Source organism: Perca flavescens, chromosome 8 (assembly GCF_004354835.1).
Source record: "Perca flavescens isolate YP-PL-M2 chromosome 8, PFLA_1.0, whole genome shotgun sequence".
Lineage (NCBI taxonomy): Eukaryota > Metazoa > Chordata > Actinopteri > Perciformes > Percidae > Perca > Perca flavescens.
In genome coordinates this window covers 10,543,998-10,560,126 of record NC_041338.1, presented here as the reverse complement: position 1 = coordinate 10,560,126, position 16,129 = coordinate 10,543,998, and positions in this window count along the sequence as shown.

Genomic DNA, 16,129 nt, shown 5'->3' with positions numbered 1-16,129 from the left:
GCCGTTGGACAGTCTGGCGAGGCCGGTGACTCAAGTCTGTTCCGTGCCGTCGTCTGTCTGAGGGGCTGTCTGCTTTCGTTTTGGCCGACCTAACGTGTTCAGTCGGAGACAGGGCAGTCGGGACGCGAGCGGAATGAGCGTGACTAGAGTCTCTCAAAATCTGACGAAAATCTTTTAAACTGACCTTTGTTGATCTGAAAATAAGACAGATTCAGCAACTGCATGGCCTATTTCTCGCTTAAAATGTTTTCAGAAACATGTTTCAGTGAACTATTTTAGTACAATATGAGATTGGATTCTGGATGAGCCGCCATGATAGTCTGGCTTTGAATTTCTGGAGAAAACAAACCCACGTGACGCGTTCGTCCAATCAGCTGCCGGTTTTCACTTTTTGGGCAACAATACAGATTAGTGCCGCCTGTTGTTATGGGGACGTATTGCGTCTTGTCTCTTCGGTGTGTTCTGAGGCACTTTTTGGGGAGACTGATCAGTGTGACTGGCTTTTCTGCCGACAGGTTGGTGTGTAACCGCCTTTAGTCTATGTGTGGGAAACACTGAGCCATGCACCGTTGAAGTGAAAATTCACCCACAGACAGAACTCAGTACTTATCTTATAGCTTACTGAATCTAAATTCTATTATTCCAGGGACAGATTTGTTTTGGTCTTTACAGACTGTCCATGCATGGAGCCTGGGTCTGATTACAGCTTTAAAAGTAGAGCAATTGTTGTTTTCACTTTTTGTTTGACAGGCAAGCTTCTGACTGGAAGCATAGAAAGCCTGAAAGGATTTGAGCTGAATTGGTTACAATGTTTGACTTTGACAACAATCTATCTGAATTATCTATCCAAAATCAGTTGGTCCTTTACCATATACAAAAGAAAATTAAAGTCAAAAATGTGTTTTTCTTTTGGCCTTTATTATTGATTATTTATTATGGCCTATATATATATATATATATATATATATATATATATATATATATATATATATATATATATATATATATATAATTCATCTCAATCAAAATCGGAAGCTTGTGAAGTTTTGGGGTCACACTTGTTTTAGCTTTGTATTGATATAGCAGCAAAGTTGTTGCACATGCCACAATGCCTATAATAAAATAACATAATTTACGAAGATATAGAGTGTGTGTGCGATTTTGTGTAGTATTCTTTTTTTATTTAACCTATAATTGCTAATTCCTTTCTTTGAGTATTTCAGGTCTCTAATTACTCTTTGAAAAAGCCCAAATACTTACTCCACATTTTTAAAGCAGCACTGTGTACTTCTATTAGGTATATTTAAATCTCTATTGCATTATGTATTCTTAGACATGCCGTTGTCACTGAAGGAATATGATATCAGGTGTGTGGGGACCACGGAAAAAACTTTTTATGTAACTTTTTATGTAATAGAAGCTCGTCCAGTACAGACCCAGTTAAGACCGTACTGCCAAACAACATCCGCCCATTAAAAAGTTGAGTGCCGCCATCTGATTGAAATCCTAAGGTTCCATAGCAAACACAAGTTGTATTTGATCTGTTGTTTTTTTAAGTTTCATATGTTGTAATATCTGGTTCATGATACAGTATTACTATTAAGGAGCTCTAAATTACTTTTAAGAACTATGTGTCACCTATTGCAGTGAGTGTGCAAATGTTTCTTTGTTTTATATTTCCTCCCAGATCAGCCAAATGACTGCTATAGGTTGGGAAATGTTTTACAGAACTGAAATATCTCTAGAACTTGATGTGCTTTGTTTCCTTGAATTTGATTGTGGAGATGGGACATGAACCAAAGATACAATTATGCTGTCAAAGAAGGCCCTGTCTGGATGGAGAATGAGGATCTTTTGGACATGGATAGGAGTGGAAACTGAGATGATGTTGCCGGATAATCTGACCAAGGGGGAGCATGTAGATCAGGGGTGTCAAACACAACTTCACTAAGGGCCACACTGGAAAAAGAGAATCGGAGGCCAGACAAGGGCCAGACAAAAAGTAAAATATCTTTGACTCAATTATTGCATGTCTGATATAGTCTTCTCACTTACAGTTTGGTCCACATAAAGCCCTGAAAAAATGAGCAAAAAAGTTCCAAAGCCATTCTAGAATTTAGCAAATCGAGCAAAACAATGATTACATTTTCTAAGTAGGCTACCACACAGCCGACTCACAACAAGCTCTTTCACAGCCAGAATATGCAAACTCTCTGGTTCTGTGGGAATTTCTGGGTCTCAAAGTCGGAAAATTTGCCAAATTCTGCTTTGAGTTTCGTGTAATTGCAAGTTGAAAAACAGTTTCCCATGTTTTTGGTTTAGCGCATAACTAGGTGGGCCAAAATTTATTGTGAACCTAAATTGATATGCTGGCCGGATCAGAATGTGCGAGGGGCCAGATTTGGCCTGGGGGCCTTGAGTTTGACACGTGATGTAGATGGTGAAGAGGATGGGTCCAAGCACAGAGCCTTGAGGCACGCCTTGGTTGACCGGACCTGGGTGGGAGCGGGAGTTGCTAATGGTGACAAATTGCTTCCTGTGTGAGAGATAAGACTGATACCAGGAAAGAGCTGTGCCTGTAATACCAAGGTGATGGGATAGGCGGTTGAGGAGAAAGGTATGGGAGATTGTGTTAAAGGCTGCGGAGAGGTTGAGGAAAATGAGTATCCTGATGTGTCCAGAGTCAGCAGTGGTGATTAGATCATTTGTGATTTTGATGACGGCGGTCTCTGTGCTTTATAAGGTCTGAGTCCTGACTGGGGTTCATAGAGCTAATGGTTGGACATATGCTGATAGACTTGGGCGGCAACTGCTTTTTCCAGTATTTTACTTAGGATTAGAAGGTTGTAAATTGGCTGATAGTTGTTTGCATCCTCTGGATCCGAACCTGGCTTCTTAAGGTTTTGCTGGTTGCCAATGAGGGTGGTGTAGTATTGTGTCTTGGCTTTGGAAAGAGCTTCTTTGTAGGAGCTCACATGTTGTTTGTAGGCCTCCAGGTGGACAGTGAGGTCAGTTCTTTTATAAAGTCTCTCCAGTCCCCACAAAAGCATACATTAAAAATAGGGTTGTCAAAATTAACGCGTTAATTTTTGCGTTAATTTTTTAATATTTAACTCGTTAAAAAAAATTAACGCAGGTGTGTTTGTTTACTTCATGTGGTGGCTGAGAAACGTAATACGTCTCCATAACAGCAGGCGGCGCTACTCTGTATTGTTGCCCAAGTAATGAAAACCGGCAGCTGATTGGACAACGCGTCACATGGGTTTGTTTTCTCCGAATATTGAGAACCAGACTGTCATGGCGGCCGTTCAGAATACGATCTCATATTGTACTAAAATAGTTCACTGAAACATGTTTCTGAAAACATTTTAAGCGAGAAATAGGCCGTGATGCAGTTGCCGAATCTGTCTTCATTTCAGCTCAACAAAGGTCAGTTTAGAAGATTTTCGTCAGATTTTGAGACTCTAGTCACCTCATTGCGCTCGCCATTTCCGGGTGAGTCCCGACTGCCCTGCCGCCGACTGAACTCTCGGTTCGTTGGAGATGAACTGCGCCTCGCCTGTAAAGTAGACGAGAGCAGGCGACAGCAGCCGGGGACGGTGACAAAAATCTGCTCTCAAGTCAGACAGTTTCTAGCCGTTTCCAGCAGCCTTCAGCAGGACTAAGCCAAATTGTTGCTGCTGTTGTTCTGAAAGATATTAAACATTCTGAACTTAGCAGAACCTTTCCTTGTTTGTTTTTTTCTTCATATTTCCAAAGTTAAGTGATTTAGCATTTAAATATCCATTATTACAAGCTTCAGTTTCAATTTAAAAAAGCGATTAATCGCGATTAATTACAGCAAATTGTGCAATTAATTAGTTAATTTTTTTTAATCGATTGACAGCCCTAATTAAAAAGTTATTTGTTTGACATTTTAAATGTAAATATATAACAACATTTGAGCCTCTCATTAATGCATGACATGTGTTGTCATGTCCTTTAGCACATTGTCAGTAATGGCCGCCATTAAAGAATTGTTACCAGTCTACGGTAACAGGGTTGACGAAAGTATATACTTTTGTGTGTACATGAAATATACTACATGAAATAGGATACTGTTAAGAAAAACTTGATTTACATTTGTATTTTGTATGATTGTTTGGATGCCTCTTTCTGCAGCAGAGAAACAGCGTCAATACAGACAACGTAGAAATGCGGATCCTGAGAGACGAGAAGCATATTTAGAAAAAGAGAAAGCAAAATGGAGAAAGAACAGAGACACATGGAAAAGCTGTCTATTAGTGAACTAAATGACGGAGAAAAGAGAGCCAAACGTCGGAAGTGCTTCTATAGTTCAGTGCATGATGCCACCCCAAAGTCCTGAGCCAGAGGTAGAGCCAGATCCAGTGCCCTTAAAGTTAGATTTAAAGATAAGAAAAGTTAAGGCTTATGTTTAATGTGGTTGCAGTATATGGTAAATTTAAATGTAATAGTGTGTGTGTGTGTGTGTGTGTGTGTGTGTGTGTGTGTGTTCATATATAAACGCCAATGGGAATTTAAGTGTTTTACATGCATCTCCCTGTAGATGATAATTTAATTTTCAGTGCAACTATCGGATTAATCAAGTCTTAACTGTCTTGCAGGCAATGTAATCTAATGAAGCTCAGCGTAAGTTCTTACAGGAAGACTTCATATTCCTTTTTTTCATCGTTCATAATGATCAGCTGTTTGATGGTATGTCACTTGTCAGTAGTAAGTCAGATCCAGCTGTGTCGTTGTTAGTTAAACCAATCAGAGTCAGCCATTTGTCACAAGCCTATCACAGCATGACATCCTGCTTTACATCTGCTCTCTCCTCCGCGGTTGTCAGTTGTTGTTTCAGGAATAGAGTGCGTCCCGCCTCCTCCTCTTCTACCACCGGTGGTCTTGCCCACGGCCTCGGGTGTCATCAGTACTTGGCTGTCGATGGTTCTTCTGCACCTTCATCACCACCACCAGTGTCTGGACTCCATCGGGGGATGTGTTTGGGTTTCATTAACCCTTTATGACATTTAGTTTCAATGGAGTCCAATCTCCAGACACTCTTTACATTTTCATGTTTGTCCATACAATAAATATGTTCATATTTGCAAGGAAGTCTCTCCTGATTGAACTACATACATTTAAGAAGCATGTGTTCGACATCAAGCAGCAGTTCTCATTCTCCAGAGAATTAAAGAGAACTCTGTCCTTGCATGAATGCATTATACATGGGGATTTCTCAGAAAACTACTCGTGCAAGTACCACACCAAGATCCAGGCTGTGCATTTCGGAGCCTCGCACCAACAGGCAACAGTGCACACAGGTGTATTGTATGTTTGTGAAGATGCAAGCCCCCTCTGCTTCTGCTCCATCTCTCAATCTAAGCAAAAAGGTTGTCCTGCAATCCAGCAATATCTTGAGCCAGTACTGAAGTATGTACAAGCCCATCATCCATCTGTGTCAGTTGTCGACTTCTTCAGTGATGGCCCTTGTACTCAATACAGGCAAAGGGTAATTTCTTCCTGTTCAGTACAGAATTGAGCAAAAGAGGCTTTGAGAGTGGCACCTGGAACTTATTTGAAGCAAGCCACGGCAAGGGAGCTCCTGATAGTGTTGGGAGTGTTAAAAAGACTGGCAGATAAGTTTGTGAGGGGTGTGCTAATAATTCTTATGTTAGCTAACTGCAAAGTAATCTTCTCCAGAGCGGAGTTCAAACACTGTCGGAAATTTTACAACCATTTCAAAATCATTACAATGCTTAACGTAGCGCAGTTAAAATGTCTGGGGAATATTCAAGTTACTACAATATTAGTTTATATCCACAATGTTCCACTTCCTTGATTGTTCAGGTGCCGCCAGAAATTCCACCAGATGTCTTTCATTTCGGCCAGATGTCCATTACCTTCCGCTTTCTTTGTGTTGGCATTTTAAACTCCGGGGAATTTTATTTTATTTATTTTTTATTTTTCAACACACAACATACAGAATAAACAAATACAATCAAACAGGAACAAAAACCCTCACCCACCCCCACCCTCTGCGGTCTCCAGGAAAACAGCCAGCGTTGAGCTATCATTTTTTTGGTTGTGGTTGAGCCGGCTAGCCAAATTTTCTTCTGTCTCCTAAGTAGGTGTAATTTAGAGTCGTCATTAAGTAACAAAACAATTGGGTCAGTAGGAATTCGACATCCTATCACATCAGATATAATTGATGTTGTTTTATTCCAAATCTCATGCACCTGTTCACATTCCCAGACCTTTGTTCAGGTTGCAATAGGGAGTCTGAATGACTTTAAAGATGTATCTCTTCTGAGGAGTCCAGTATGTCCTATGGCGTATTTTGAAGTGGATCTGCTGGTGATTTGGGTTCTTGGAACAGTGGGAAATGGTGTCCCAAACTGTCTCCCAATTAATTATGTTCCCCTCAGGGCTCAGCTCTCGCTCCCATTTCTTTACTATTGGGAGTTCTCCTACGGATACTTGCATCAGTTTAGCATAAATCTTGGACACTAATCCTCAGAGGAGAATCAACAAGCCATTTAATGATTGGGTGCGCCTCAAGACTGTTCCCCCATGGCACTCCATAACATTTTAGGGCTGATCTTAAGTGACGATAAAGGAAGAAGGATGTCCTAGGGACCTCAAAGCTAGCTCTCAGGTCTTCAAAACTTAATATACCTTCCTCATTGAATAGCTGGTCTAAAGTATAAATACCTCCGACACCCCACTGGTTAAGTAAAGGGTTAGTTATCAGTTATCAGTGTTGGGAAGGATACTTTCAAAACGTATTTCGTTACAGAATACATGCCTACAAATGTAATTTGTAACGTATTCCGTTACGTTACTCAATCTGAGTAACGTATTCTGAATACTTGGATTACTTCAGGATTACTTCCACATTGAATTGCGTTTTATAAGTGTAGGAATGCGGCTATCACATCCAGCTTACTAAACAGGCCTATAATGGTGTGTTCTTTTTATTCCAACCAGCTGAATGTGTACCTGAACAAGCAGATAGATTTTTGTATTGGTAGTACCGAACTGCATACTACAAAAATCTTACCGCGGTCTAAGCTACCACAAGCTAATTTTAACTAACGTTAGTTAGCATGTCAAACGGGGCTATAGTCTTTAAACGGCTCTGGAGCTAGTAAATCAGCACCTAGGAGAATGTAAAGTCGCACGTCAATGTTAAAATAGCAAGGTGACCAGTAAAACTACAGCAGACGACTACCCTTGGCTAATTAAAAAAATAACTTACTTTAAGATGCTTCTTCACGTTGGAAGTGGAGTAATTTACCATGGTAAAGTTGTTTTTATATTGGACATTGGATATTCGACACATTCGAAAAATCTATTATGCAGCTTGCCCTTTCAACCTATTCATGTCAAACCACTTGTGATGAACTCAGCTAACCCCCCTACACATTGCACAAAACTTATTCTTTCAAAAAACCCATCCTTTAATTTTTTAAAGATTTTTTTATGTCAAAAAATGCTTTAAATCTATGTGGCCTGACCTTTTGACCTATTCGGATCAAACCACTTGTGATGAACTCAGCTAACCCCCCTACACATTGCACAAAGCTTCTTTTTTCAAAAAAAACATCCTTTAATTTTTTAAATATTTTTTAATGTAAAAAAATGACAAATCTATTATGTGGCCTGACCTTTTGACCTATTCATGTCAAACCACTTGTGAAGAACTCAGCAAACCCCCTACACATTGCACAAAGCTTCTTTATTCAAAAAACCCATCCTTTCATTTTTTTTTTTATATTTCTAAATATTAAAAAATGCCATAAATCTATTATGTGGCCTGACCTTTTGACCTATTCATTTCAAACCACTTTTGATGAACTCAGCTAACCCCCCTACACATTGCACAAAGATTCTTCTTTCAAAAAAAACATCCTTTAATTTTTTTAAATATTTTTTTAATTTAAAAATATAGATTTAAAGCATTTTTTTTACATTAAAAAATATTTAAAAAATTAAAGGATGGGTTTTTTGAAAAAAGAAGCTTTGTGCAATGTGTAGGGGGGTTAGTTGAATTCACCAAAAGTGGTTTGATCTGAATAGGTCAAAAGGTCAGGCTGCATAATAGATTTAAAGCATTTTTTTACATTAAAAAATATTTTAAAAATTAAAGGATGTTTTTTTTGAAAAAAAAAGCTTTGTGCAATATTGTAGGGGGCTTAGCTGAGTTCAACGCAAGTGGTTTGAAATGAATAGGTCAAAAGGTCAGGCCACATAATAGATTTAAAGCATTTCTTTACATTAAAAAATATTTAAAAAATTAAAGGATGGGTTTTTTGAAAATAAAAAAGCTTTGTGTAATGTGTAGGGAGGTTAGTTGAGTTCACCACAAGTGGTTTGATCTGAATATGTCAAAAGGTCAGGCCACATAATAGATTTATGGCATTTTTTTATATTAAAAAATATTGAAAAAATTAAAGGATGTTTTTTTGAAAAAAAAGCTTTGTGCAATTTGTAGGGGGGTTAGCTGAGTTCAACGCAAGTGGTTTGAAATGAATAGGTCAAAAGTTCAGGCCACATAATAGATTTAAAGGTGCAATATGTAATATTGTGTGTAATACTGGCAGCTAGCGGTTAAAATAGTTACTGCACTACCAATTCAAAATACTGGAGAGTCGTTTCCCCCGCCCCCTCCTGCCCAGACTCGAAGTTCACGGGGGTTGCCAGGCTGAGACCGCAGCATTCACAACAACGTTGCTAGACGCTTTTCTCACATAACCAGACATTACTCCACAGCACAGCGGAGTAGCTAACGTTAGATGCTGGCTATATTATTATAGTCATAAAAGCCCGTGCTCACGCAGAGCTCTGTAACCAACTGACAGACACACTTTTTCGGCTTAAAATTACAGTATGAACCGCTAAAAACACAACAACCTCACTGTCCTCTCCACACGCCAGTCAGGCACACTTCCTCGGCTTAGAATTACAATACGAAACGCTAAAAATACCATTACCTTGCCGACGGAACACACTTCATTGGCTTAGAATTACGGCAACTATCGCTAAACACACTGCAAACTCACAGTCCTCTCTTTCCGATTTACAGCCCCCCTCTCGTGGTTTAAAATAACTCACCGTTGTCGGCTCCAGACGCTGAACTACACGTTGTAAACAGCCATGGGCTGCTTCCTCCGGTAACGTTAGCAGGGTTAGCATGGCGGCGTTAGCCAGGACCAGTCGGGATCACTTTACTGGCTATGTCTCAATTGTTTTTGCGAGTAACCAACTTGGGTACTCTAGCTATATAATTCAATGTGAGTACACAAATGTTGAAATGACAAAAAAATGCCCATCCCTAGTAGCTGTGATAAATTAGCCTGAAGCTAATGCTTACCTGTTCAGGAGAAAATAAGCCAACTCCGCGTCCTTTTGGGATCTAAGCTGTCTCCATCTTTCAAATACATCTCCAATATTTACCAGGGGGTTGTTACGTCTCTGGTCACGCAACTGTTGTATGTTGTATGTCATGTAGAATCTATCTCCGTTGATCCTGTTTGTTTGTGTGCTGCTTTCATGGCTGTACTACCGTTACAGCTGTAGCGCGCTGGGTTTACGTTTTTACAGATATATCTGGCAACCCGGCCTGCCTGTCAAACTGGGACGTTGATAACAACACACAGATCAAAACATAAACATAAATTCCGTCACGGAATGTAAATTTCAAAAAGAAAAAATACTGACATTAGCATTGTTGTCAGAAAAGATAGTATTTCAGTTTAACATGTTTCCTTAATATCTGATAAGGCACTGGTGTCATTTTTGGATTTATTACAGTACAAATATTACATATTGGACCTTTAAAGCATTTTTTTTACATTAAAAATATTAAAAAAATTAAAGGATGGGTTTTTTGAAAAAGGAAGCTTTGTGCAATGTGTAGGGGGGTTAGTTGAGTTCAACAAAAGTGGTTTGACCTGAATAGGTCAAAAGGTCAGGCCACATAATAGATTTATGGCATTTTTTAATATTTAAAAAAATTAAAACAATTAAAGGATGGGTTTTTTGAAAAAAAAAGAAGCTTTGTGCAATGTGTAGGGGGGTTAGTTGAGTTCATCACAAGTGGTTTGACATGAATAGGTTGAAAGGGCAAGCTGCATAATAGATTTTTCAAATGTGTCGAATATCCAACGTCCAATATAAAACCAACTTTACCACGGTGAGTAATTTGGACGCTGAAAGGAGGTTGGTTGCTGACAAGCAGAGGCTGCACGGCACAGTTAGCTATATTTCATTCTCCCTGTTCGTTCTGTAATGTGAAATTGTGTTTGAATTTCCAAGATAGAAACTTATTGCTGCTCTGTCGTGCAGGTTCCGACTCCATTGTGACTGATCACGCAAATAGCTATTTTTTTCTATTTCATATCGGGGCTTCTGGAAAATGCATTAAGTTGCCTTAATTTATTCAGAGTGAATAAACTCGTGAAACAGAGAAGTATCGTCATGTAATCCATTGATTTTAACAATGTAACTGTATTCTAAATACCAACTATTTAAATTGTAACTGTAACGGAATACAGTTACTCATAATTTGTATTCTGAATACGTAACACCGTTACATGTATTCCGTTACTCCCCAACACTGATCGTAGGTGCTCCACCACCTGTTTAAAGTTGGTCAGTGTGCTGGTGATAATAGGGCCATAGGCTAGCATACACTTTTTTGGGCATGCACCTGCAAAAGCAAGGTCTTGCAGTCTTAGGGGCCACATTGTACGTGCAAGCGACAGCGCTGCGCTATGAAACCCATTATTGTCAATTGCTTGCACGTGCAAGAACTGGTCTGCCCCTGCGCTTAGGCCATAAGGTGAACTAGGAAAAAGTGGCTAGAAAATGATTTTCGTTCCCAAACCTGGGCACTACTTCTTAAATTAAATTTTGCATAGAGAAAACCATTATCTACTTTATGTTAAAAGTTCTCCGCAAAATACCCTGCAGTTTTTTGTCACAATCCATAAAACGTATATAATTGTGAATTTGAAAAAACAAAAATCTGATTCTGCTGGTTTTGTTTGTAACTTTCTTTATATTCATTTTATCAACACAAAATATCTCTCAAACTGACATTTATACATTTATCTAAACATTTGAGACAGATTGTTGTGCATTATATACTCAAGTGTGAATGTAGACCATGACATTTGGTACATTTGTAAAAAAATATGCTTCAACTTCACAGATTGGCACCAAGCAAAATTAAACAAACATTATAAATGTAGCTAAACAATGAGGTTTTATACATCAAACTTTTTAGTAGTTGGTACTGTGTAATCACAGAAAGATAAGATTATAAGCACACTTTGGCCAAAGTTGGCTGAAATGACTCAAAATGCTATCCTGTCCCCCTAATTTTGAATGCTGCAAAAATAATTGACAATTCTACAATAGATTCTTTCCAACTCCAAATCAACTTAAATTATAACAGTGCATATTTACTCATCGGTATCATCCCTATCACTATCAGAGCCATCATCCCATGAAGGTCTTTCCTCTGTTTCCTGTGAAACATTTGCACAATTTTGGCAACGACATAAATCAGTACAAGACAGTCTTGCAGACATACAGGAACATCTTCCAGTCTCACATTTGCTATGCTTGCAACCGCAGTGGACTGTCTGCAGCACACTTTCAGGGGCAGGATTTCTAGTCATCCAGGTCACTGTTAACTCACCATCCTCGAGGTGGCATCCATTGCCAATGGGTGATTGGGCACACATTATACCTTTCAGAGAATGTCTCATGATGGCCGCTTGGTAGTTTGCCCTTTGGCAGTGTTGGTAAAGGGCGTCACTTGTCGGGGGCATGGATAGATCTGGCAAAGCTGACGACGCCATGCAGAATGCTTTGTATCCTGCATCGTTCACATTTTTGGCAAATGACTGGCCATACAGGTGGCACACATATGTGCAAAGTTGCTCAAATGTAGACTTGTCTAGGTTAAAACTGCTACCCAGATTTGTAAATGCAGTCAGATATTCCTCTTGCTCACAATCAACAGAAAATGCCTTTCTTTTGCCTTTGCCATAAAAGGCACTTGTAGAGTCACAACCTGAGAAGGTATGGATCCCAATAAGTGCCAAACAGACACTTGTGACAAGAGCTGACGACACCATAGCTAAGTTAATGAGTCTTGTTTTGTTGCCAACCCCTGTGAAAAAATACAACCTACATGGTAAATCTGGCTGCAGACTTAAAGCAATCACTGCCACATCAGTATTAGGACTCTTGATGACTACAGTTTGATGTTCCTGTGCAGTATGTTGTGTAAAATGTAAAAACAGCCTGGTGTCACATTCCTCATGATCACATGTCAGATCTTCAGCAGCACTGAGAGTTTGTAAACCCTCCATTACAGTCACACAGTGACACAGGTCGCCATGTGCTATGTACAAGCTTAACTCCTTACCCACAGTGGTAAGATCAGCCTCTCGCCACACAACATAGAGGAATTCTGCCAGTGCTTCTTTGTTTGTTCCCTCGGATAGAAACTTTTTCCATTGTGTTGGTGTCTTCTGATTGCGTCCATAAATTTTCACCAGTTGTGTACCACCACCAGCTCTACGTGACCATTCTAGGTTTTTAATACTCATTTTCGGATACTGGTCAATCACAAAGTCTATCCGTGTGCAGTTGTGTTTTAGAGCAAGCTTGACTATGTACTGCAGTATGGTATCTGCAAGCTTTCCAAAAGGTACTTGGTATGGACCGAATGGCTTGAATGACTGCCATGCCATCAAAGAGAATAGCTCCATCTGTCGGAACTTTGTCAACTAAACAGTTTCCACCTTTGGTTTCCAATAAATCCATTAGAGCTGATTTGTTTGTTTTAGCAAGTGATCCATCAGCACTGGCTAAAGGATATGACACAGTTCCCAAGGAGTAAGACAGAATTTTCCTCAGGTCTATCTTTCTACTTTGACCTATGACCAGTAATCTGGAGAAAAGTTTCTTGTCCGCACGTAGAATCACTTCCTTGCCTGCTGCAGATTTCTTCTTCGTCTTTGCTTGGTCACTAAAGGTCTTCAGTTTTTGTGTTTTGATGGGAGCAAATATGTCAACTGATGGTGATAACATTCTTTGGTCCATAAACTCTTTGACAGCATTTTCCCCCTTTTCCGGAGCTGTGAGCAAATCCCTCATGATTTCTTCAGTTGCCACTGTCCCAGAGCTAAGACACACAATGCCATCTTGGTGTGTGTCAAAAGGATTCAGCATAGAATCTAGGGTGGAAATGATTCTGGTAACAGCCTTTTCATCAGCATGGATTCGTGTGCTGTCAAGGTCTTTTCGTTTCCTTGTATCGGGAGATTTACCTGCCATTGCCTCACATTGTCTTGCTATGGCAGCCCTTTCATGTTGCGACAATATCCAGCGATAAACTGCAGCTTGATTCTGTGTTAACCCTGTCCAACCACCCTTTGTCTTGGAATCTCTGTTGCATGTTTGCTCAATGGCCTGGTCACAAGCAATCGAGGCAAATCCATGGACACTTTGACGTTGGACAGTCCACTGGCCTTTAACACGGAGCTCACTGTGGCAAGAAGGATGCGTGAGGGGCAAATTGACCATTTCCAGCCAGTATGAAGGTAAATACCTAGCATAATTTACACGATCGTACGCAAAAAACCATGCCATCATCAAGCGCACTGTTGACAGGTGAAGCTGCCAGTCCGATTCTTGTGTTGCTCTCACAAATAGAAGGAGTATCTGTACCATGTCGATGTATGAACTCCAGAATGGAAACATTGCGTTTTCTGCACTTATTCTTTTAACAAAGTCTTCATATTTGGAACACATTTTGTCAAATTTCTCATTTGCACACAACACATCCATTGTTATGTCCGGGAATGCACATTTGATCTGATTGATGACATCCATACACTCATCTCTCTCCTCTGGTGTCAGAGAGTCTAAGAAGGTAAGAAGTCTGATGCGTTGCAAACTCTCATACAGAAGTTTGTGTGCCCTCATGCTGCGGTTGTAATGATGACCACTGATCACTCCATTGATGGATCCTGGGGCAACAACTTCGGAATCAATGAGTATGTCTTGCAGTCCTGCATCTCCAAACCTTTTTCCTAGAATGCTCGGGTAGGACATGCATGTGTGAAATTCACCTAGTCTAATGACTATACGCTGAATAAAGTCATCATCTTTCCAGCGGATTTGCTGTGCTGTGGCATATATAGCTTGGTCAAAAACTAACACTATATGCTCCAGTTCTAGCTGATCAGCAATTTGGACACTTCGCTTCAGAATTGTGTTTACTGTCGACATCTCTGTCGGTGAAGCCTCAATGACCGGAAGATAATACAGTGCTGACTTTTGCAGAGTGCCATCACCTTGAAGCAATGTATGGAAACCTGTCCAGCTTGGTATTGTGCATCTTTCAGCATCTATGAACTTTACAAAAGCATATGCCAGTTCAGTTTGTACAGCAGACACCGTGTTCGATTTGTATGTGTCCACCTGTAATGGAACACTTTCATGATGAAACAAGTTCTGTGGTCCTTGTCTTTTAGACCGATGGTACTGTTCTACAGGGATGCTAGGGGGTGCTTTGAATGAGGAAACTCCCTTCTGTAGTGGTTGTCTGTTTGTTGTTGACACAGGTTCCACTACAGAACTTTGCAGCATAATCCCATTTGTGTGGTGGGTAGTTCCACGACCTGACAGTGTCTCCTCCCCAAAGTCAATATTGTCCCAAACAAGTATTGTAGGAACCTTCTTTGAGAATCCCTTTGGTATTTTGTCTCTGCCCTCAACTAGTTGAAGTTGGGCAAGGCTAGTGTCTAGACTGACAACCGTGTTCCATGATGCACAATGTCCTAGTCTATTTAGAAGTGACACAATTTGTGATGAACCTGTTAAATGGCAAACTGTTAGACCAAGACACGATGATTTAGGGGTCTGCCTACGGCCCTTAGATGCAATATACACAATGTCTTGACAGATAGATATCACTTTAAGGTTCAAATTATCTGGAATATCAACATAATGGACCAATGTTGGTTCTTCAGTTGCACCAATAATCCAGGAAATCAGATTGTACAGTTCAATTGGTAAAACAGATTTTGCTTCGCTCACATTTAAATCATCTGACGTGGGTGGCCATGGACATTTCATACCAGGAGAGTCATGTAGAAGCATCTTTAATATTAATGCCGCACTGTAAAGGGTCCTTGTGTCCTCTGCAGTATTGGAGGCCATTGAAGTTGGTCTTTGTGGACCAGCTTTTGCACTAGCCCTGTTTTCACAGTCACAGTCACTTTGGCTAGTTACCTCAGTTGACTCTGTTGTTTCTGGACCTGATGGATGAGGTAGCCTGTCTATCAGCTTATCTGCAGACAATGTCTCAACAAAAACCATCTCACTGATGTTGCGCTTCTTGGGGGAGTAAAACACCAGCTGGGGGAAATCACAGGCTAACCTCCTCTTCAGTTTATCCTGCCTGAATCAAAAAGATAGTGTAAGATGATCACAATGGTATAAATATATATTCACAGTGTTTTCTTTTTGTTAAAATACACTGTTAACAGATTATACACGTTATAAAATATGATTCTGATTATTATGAATTCCATTTTTGTGAGAAAAGAAATGTTGCATAAATGTTCTTTCTAAAGCTGCCAAAGACAGTTGTGGTATTTAAATTACCTGTAGTTTGAAGCATCTAAATCTTCATGTTTTTTCACCAGATTTAAAAAGATCCTTCTTAGCTGAGTCATTGTCAACACCTCTTGGTTTACAATTATTTTATGGCGGATGATCCTCTCACAGAAGATCTTGTAGCTGGCATCGAAGGTTGGCTCATTTCTGAAAAGAAATCAAAAAACAGAAAAGATGTATTACTTTATGTACCATAACAATCAGCAAGAAAATTATTTCTACTTAACATTTTGAATTAATGGTGCAATTGTTGTGCACAGACAAATCGACAATATAGATGGTCAGTGCTTTACTTTTGAAATGTGAAAATGTGAGGGAATTATTAACTATAATTTAATAATGCAATATAATAACTCACTGTTCTTCTGAGGTCCCAGTAACTGTTGAACTGGACTTTGTCAAGAACCTGGTGTACTGT